This window comes from Silene latifolia, chromosome 5 (genome assembly GCF_048544455.1).
Source record: "Silene latifolia isolate original U9 population chromosome 5, ASM4854445v1, whole genome shotgun sequence".
Lineage (NCBI taxonomy): Eukaryota > Viridiplantae > Streptophyta > Magnoliopsida > Caryophyllales > Caryophyllaceae > Silene > Silene latifolia.
Window position 1 is genome coordinate 54,600,299 of NC_133530.1, and position 7,092 is coordinate 54,607,390.

General features: G+C 38.6%; 1 non-coding gene across 1 annotated transcript; it reads right to left on the bottom strand.

The window, feature by feature from the left end:
* Positions 1 to 6,028: 6,028 nt before the first annotated feature.
* Positions 6,029 to 6,135, bottom strand: LOC141658031 (small nucleolar RNA R71). Its single transcript, XR_012548942.1, has one exon. It is a non-coding gene; the product is annotated as a small nucleolar RNA R71 (small nucleolar RNA).
* Positions 6,136 to 7,092: the final 957 nt, after the last annotated feature.

Below are 7,092 nucleotides of genomic sequence, written 5' to 3' on the forward strand. Positions count from 1 at the left end.
CTAGGCCTGGATGAACTTTGCCCTTACCCTTGCCCTTGTTTGACACAACGAGAACATCCTGTTTCATGCTCCCACCGAACTTCATGTCCTTCTCGGCCCGTACGAGGAGGAGTGCGATTCATGGGGAGTTTTCTTCAAATCATTCATATAGTAATTCGCTCGAAATTGCGAATAACCATCGTGGAGTGAGTGAAGTATGCGGTCAATAACAATGTTCTCGCTGATCTTACAATCAAAGGTCTCGACTTCTCGACATTCTCAATCATGCCGAGAATGTGTGGGCTAACAGGTTGGCCCCTCGGAGTCTCGCATCAAAGAAGCGAGTGGTAAGCTCATAGGTCACGATTCTCGGTGCTTTTGAGAATTCCCTAGTGAGTGTAGTGAAAATCTTGTTTGCACTTTGAGCTATGAAGCGTTTCTGCAAATTGGGTTCCATTGCAAAAATGAGTACGTTTTTAATCGCACCCGCTTCCATACAGAAATCATTAAACTTGGTGATTTCAGCAGCTCTAGCCGTGGGACCTGGGTTTGCCGGGATGGGCTCCAAGAGATATTTGAGCTTCCGTCGTCGGCGGCAAGCATTCCGTAATGCCGCCTCCCAGTCCGCGAAGTTGGATCCATCATTCTTCAGTCGTGTAGACTGATTCATCTGATTCATGAAGATCCTAAGACAGGACTCACGGTCCAATGTGACACTTGGCATTGGGTCGTCCTCACGGCCAGCCATTATGTTATTAGCAGTTAAAAGTTCGTGTTCTACACTGAAAAAGGAAGAAAAACAAAACGAAATAAGCAACTCATCGAGGTGATTTAAGTCTATTTAAAATTCATTTTAAACATGTAGACTCTCGCACTTGCATAATTGATCTCCCTCAAGAATGATACAAGTGATCCCAAGACTCAATTTCTGTAAATTGATAAGCCAACTGTTTAGCTAATTCTTCCGGAAGAACTCTTGGTCGATAGATTTCCGTAAATCTTATCTATAGTCCACCACAGTCACAGGATCGTACGAGTGACCATAGTGTTGAGATAAAATAGGTCAATCGGTTCCAACTTACCCGACGTAGAAGGGGTCATAGTATGCCTACCGACGAAGAAGGGACTCATTGGAGTTTGACCTATAAAGACTGTTCTCAATTTTTGTTTATACGAGGAAGATCCCATCAACTTAATTATAATTCATTTTAAGTGAACGAATAACTAGCGTCTGCGTGAATGAATCAATTTAGGTGATGGCTTAGCATGATCGTGTGACATACGAATGTCAAAGAAAACTAACTCGTGACCTCTATATGTGTCAGTTTTCATGCAATAATTAGGTGGTTTGGTTTTTAGGCGGAATATGATGCATATTATCGTTACGAAAAATAAATAAAGGAATGCAATACGTAAATAAAAGAGTCCTAGTGTGGCCTATCCTAGTAAAAAAAACATAATACAACTTTGGAATCCACCGTTGGACCCGAAAAGCTTGTCTTGATGTTCCATCTTGATCCAAGTAGCGGGAGTGAGCATCCGGTCTCCATCTTTGGTCTTCTCAAAAATTACAATTAAAATTACAAAATATAAACCTAATTACATTCTAATTAAAAACTGTAATTACAAGTGAAAAATCCAAAACGGAGATACGAGATCTCAAAATACAACCAAGACCGTGTTCCATCATTACGGTAACACGTTCTACTAAGGCCACACTAAGTTACAACCGATTGTAAAAATTAAATAAATACGTAATATAAAGCATTCACGGCATTCATAATTGACGATAAATAAAAAATGCATCAACTAAAAACAAATTCATTCGTGACATAATTCCGTAATTATGTTAAATTTATCCAAACCACCTTTTAATGATTAAAATTCATGTGATAAAACCGCTTCTATCATTTAATTTTAATCTAATATAATCCGTTACTTTAAACACACTTTAAAATAACTTAATGGTACGTGTGTGAACCGTTTCACAATCATAGCGAGTATACTATATCCGTATAAAGTACATATTGAAGCCAAAAGAAAATTTAAATCAAAAGAAACAAATTTTCAAAGCTGTCAAAAACGAAATCCTTCGATCCAGGGACATGAGTGCTCGATCGAGGGACAGGAGGGATCGATCGAATGAGGCTGCCATTCGATCGAGGGGTCTGCCAATCAGGAGGTGCTCGATCGACTAAACATGAGGTCGATCGAGGACCTATATCAAGCAAAAGGCTCGCTCGATCGAGTACGAGGACAACTCGATCGAGCAGTAGGGTTTTAAAAGCAGGTCGATCGAGTACAGCAAGGACTCGATCGAGTAAAACAACACAGAAAAACCACTCGATCGATTGAAAACGTGTTCGATCGAGTTCAAAACTTTCTGGAAAAATTAAAACCCTCGTGAAACATTTTTCGAGACAAAATCAATTGCAATTTTCGATCAAAAATGCATCAAAACAAATTTGACAATTGACAAAACATGACATATTGTTATAATCTCTGTATAAAACAACAATATACATAAAAACAAATCAAAAACAAGATGATAAAACCGTGTAAAACATGTCACGGTTTCAACAAGAACAAAAACGAATCAGCCGTGTATACATGGCACGGAATTCGAGACAAAACAGTCGTTTCAAAATCGGTTTTATGAAAAACACATAGAAAAATTTACGTGGCCTCGCTCTGATACCACTTGTGGGTTAATATCCGTATACTACCCTTTAAATTTAGGACTATAACGTAAATTTAATCATGTGATTATTGTCATAAAACATAAATACAATAGAAACGATAAGGAACAAGAAATAACCTCGGGTCCTTTGATGCACGGCGTAAAGACGTAAATCAAACGAGATTCCCTCCTAATTGTTGCACCCAAGACTTGTCCGAGATATGCCCTTGGCTAGATGGTGTTCTCCGATTGCCTTGCAATATTGGGAGAACTGATGTGAGGTTTTCGAGATGTGAGATCTAGGTTTCAGAGAGAGACTGTCTCCAAAACCCTAGTTTTCTGTAAAATGAATTGTCTAGGTCAAAAGGAGAGGGAGTCTCTCCTTTTGTTTGGTTCGGCCGGACCGAGTGCATGCATGGGGAAGTGGGCTTCCACTTCCTCTTAATTTTAGCTCGAGGTCGAGTTCGCCAAATGCTAAAATGTATATGACGGGTTTATATTATAAATTGTTATCGGTTATCGGAAATTAAGGCATCAACTAATAATACGGGTTAGTTGAATTATTAATACGTGTCCGACAAAGCAAAAAGTATTGTATAATTATATTCAATATACATTTAATTAAATATAAATCGTTTATATTTAATTTTACGAATTAACTGGTTAATTCGCCTTAGCCCATGATATTTAATCCGTATTAAATATAATATCTCAACATCATATTTTTGACTAATTACTAGTCAAATAACTCGAACTAACTGGTTAGTCAGATTTGGCATCTACATGACTGTATTTTCATACCGTCACATCTCTCGAACGTATCCTATAGGTGTGACTTTTAGGGACCAGTTGATCACCGCCATCTGTATGACAATAACGTCAAACTTATCTAGCAAGCCAACCGTTATTGATAAACGTGGATCAACTGATAATAATACCAAAAGTATGCCCTTTGATCCTTTTAGAGGTTTATAAGTCCTTGCACTAACTGTTAAGGACACCAACCCCAACAGCATATTCTTTGAGATTTTGATCCCTTGGTAGGAAAGGAGTAAGAATCTTGCATTTTCATGGCAAAACAAGGCTAAATTGATCATATTCAATGACCAAGCATCAAGGAGAGACAAGACTAGAAGGCCTTTGTACATAGCATAGTAGAAGAGCATTGTTGAGAAAAGGATCCTTGAGTCCCCAAGGAAATCCCCAAGGAATTCATGAAGAAAAGGGAAGAAAAAGAAGAAGGAAAGTTCTTTGAACTACAATCCGAACGGATTGTAGAGAATCCGTCCGTCCTCGCCAATCCGAGCGTCCTGCAAAGGAATCCGCTCGGATTCCCCTCTCCCGATCCGAGCGTCTTGCCCAAGAATCCGCTCGGATCCTCACCAGATCCGGCCGTCCCGACTCCCATCCGCACGGATCGCAAAGACAAAGACGTTTTCATTCCTCAAGCATCGATAAGAGAAGCCCTTCTCTCGGATAATCCCGGAGGCTCCTTGCTCAACTTAAAAAGTGTAATTACTAGTTTAGCCCTTAGTTAACCCTAATGCATCCTCCCTAATTTTCACTATAAATACCCCATTAGTCTAATTAGAGGAGCATGTTCTTCTTATCAATAATTAGTGTAGTTAATATCAATCAAATCTCTCTTCAATATTGTAATCAAATATTAATCAAGTTTTAATCCAAGCTTTAGTTCTTTAATCTCTCTCTTGTTCTTACTTTATTTTGGGTAATTGAAGATTATTTGGGTTATTATTGGGAGATTGACAACCTCTCAATCTAGGATTCAAGTACTTCTATTATTCTTGCTTTATTATTGGAATCATTAGTAGGTATAATCTCTTAATCCCTTTTTAATTATTGCTAATTACTTTCATTTATTCATCATGTTTCATTATGTTAGTATGATTGACAACCTTTCTAGCATAATCAATATGATAATGAGTGAGTAGTCTCTTAGCTAGGGTTTAATGGGTGATTAGGGGAAACCAACATGGGGAATGATTCATGCTTAAATTAATATGCTTTCATATCTTATTTGCTTGCTTGTTTTGATCTTAATACATGCACATGTTATATTTGATGAAATGCTAAGCCTATGAATCCTTGCATTTACTATCATCTTCTATCCTTTCAACTTGACTTGTAAGACATAACCCAACTCGAGTCTTGTTAGACCATGCATGTGTTAAGTAGGGAAGATTAAGTCGACTTGTAGGTGTTGTACAATCCAAGAGATTCGGCTCAGGGACCCAAACTTTCCTAGGATTGTAAGATATAACCCAACTCAATCCATCACAACAATAATTGCTTGCTTATAATTTGAGAACATGTTTGTATGATCATATCCCATGATTCCCCTATGAACCCATGACACCCTAGTGCTTTTAATCAATTGTTTACACCCTTATTTTATTTATCTTGTTAGTTTATTTTCATTGCTATTTTAGTTTAGTAACCTTCTACATCAACCCAATTTGTGACACCCCTAGACACCACTAGTTACAATAGAATCTTCATTTCAATACCCGTCCCTTGGGATCCGACCTTTACTTGCCTCTTTACTAATTGTAGAGTTGTTTGTGAAGTATAAATTGTGTTTTGTATCGACCATTGACCAACGACCACATATGCTTAATTGTGAACACGAAATGGCTCCGATCAAAAATGGCGCCGTTGTCGGGGACGGTGTTTAATTGATTTAAGATTTCTTTTATTGTTTTTAGTTGTGTCTTTTTCACCTTGGGAAGTAAAACTCCTCAAGGTTTGTTCTAATTGTTTTTGAGTTGTTTGATATTTTGCATGTCTAGAAGGTTACAAAGAGATTTGTTACCTTTTGACCGTGAAATCGAAAGAACCTTGACGAATAATAGGAGACTTGTTAGGAGGAATTTGGGAGGTGTTGGTGAAGTTGTTCAACCCACTAGTGAGTTTGTCAATCCTTTCGCAATAGAAGGAGAAGAGAACCCATTAAACAATACCACACAAAATCCACCTACAATGCCTAAATTCTCGTCACACTCTATACCCACCGAGGAGGATTTACCAAATGGTACTCCTACCCCACAACATCTTACCGGAAACTTTATTGCCAAGTCCGCCTTCATCCAACTAGTTGAGAGGAGCCAATTCGGGGGAATGCCTAGTGAGGACCCTCATTCTCATATGGAAACATTTTGTGATTATTGTGAAGCTATCTCTCAAACGGGCGTGACTCAAGACCAAATAAGATGGGTCTTATTTCCTTTTTCGTTAATCGGCACCGCAAAGCAATGGTTGAAGGGCCTTGATAAGGCCACCCTTGGAATAGATTCTTGGAAGAAGCTAGCTCTAGCTTTCTACAAAAATTCTACCCAGGAAAAGACCAATATGCTAAGAGCTCAAATTACGGGTTTTAAGCAAAGGGATGAAGAGTCTTTGTATGAAGCTTGGGAGCGGTTCAAAGGTATTTGTCGCTCATGTCCTCACCATGGACTTAGCGAATGGTTTTTAGTGCAACAATTTTGGAATGGTTTATATGAATATTCAAGGAACATTCTCAATATGGGATCAAATGGAATGTTCACCGAAGTTGATGACAATCAAACATGGAACAAGATTGAGGAAATGGCGGTCCATAATTCGCAATATAGTAGGCCTCGCAAGGCTACTAGAGGAGGAAAGTATGAAGTGGACACCGTTACTCAATTGGGTGCTCAACTTAGTGCTCACATTGACACAATCAACTTGAAGTTTGAACAAGCTATGGCTAGACTTGAGGAAAACTCAAAATCATCAAAGCATCATGTCAATGCCATGACGGCATCCTCATCAATCCCAAGCGGGATATGTGAGAATTGTGGAACCTTGGGTCATGACTCAAGTGAGTGTAGGGGAACAACCGAACAAGTTAATGCTTTCCAAGCTTACAAAAGTGGTACCCCTTATTCAAATTTTTACAATGAAAACACCAAGTTCCATCCAAATCTCTCATACAAAAGCCAAAATGTTCAAAACCCTCAAACAACATACACTCCACCACCCATGAGAAATCAAAATCAAAGACCCTTTTACAATCAAAACCAAGGTTACCAAAATCAAAATCCATACAATCACCACAATGACCAAAGTTTTGATGTCCAAAAAGCGGTCCTCCAAATGCAAAAGAATCAACAAGAATTTTTCACCCAAATGCAAAAAGATAGCCAAGCAAAAGACACCACCATCAACAACATTCTAGCTCACACCAAGATGTTGGAAACACAATTAACTCAACTAGCATCTTCAAGCTCACAAAGACAAAAGGGGCAATTACCACCACAAAGTAATCCCCCTAGACATGAAACGGTTAGTGCCATTCACTTGAGAAGTGGTACAAGGTATGAAGCACCGAAGAAGCAAGTTGAGGATGAAGTTGTGAGAGCTAGTGAGAATGAAGTTGTGGTGCAAGGTCC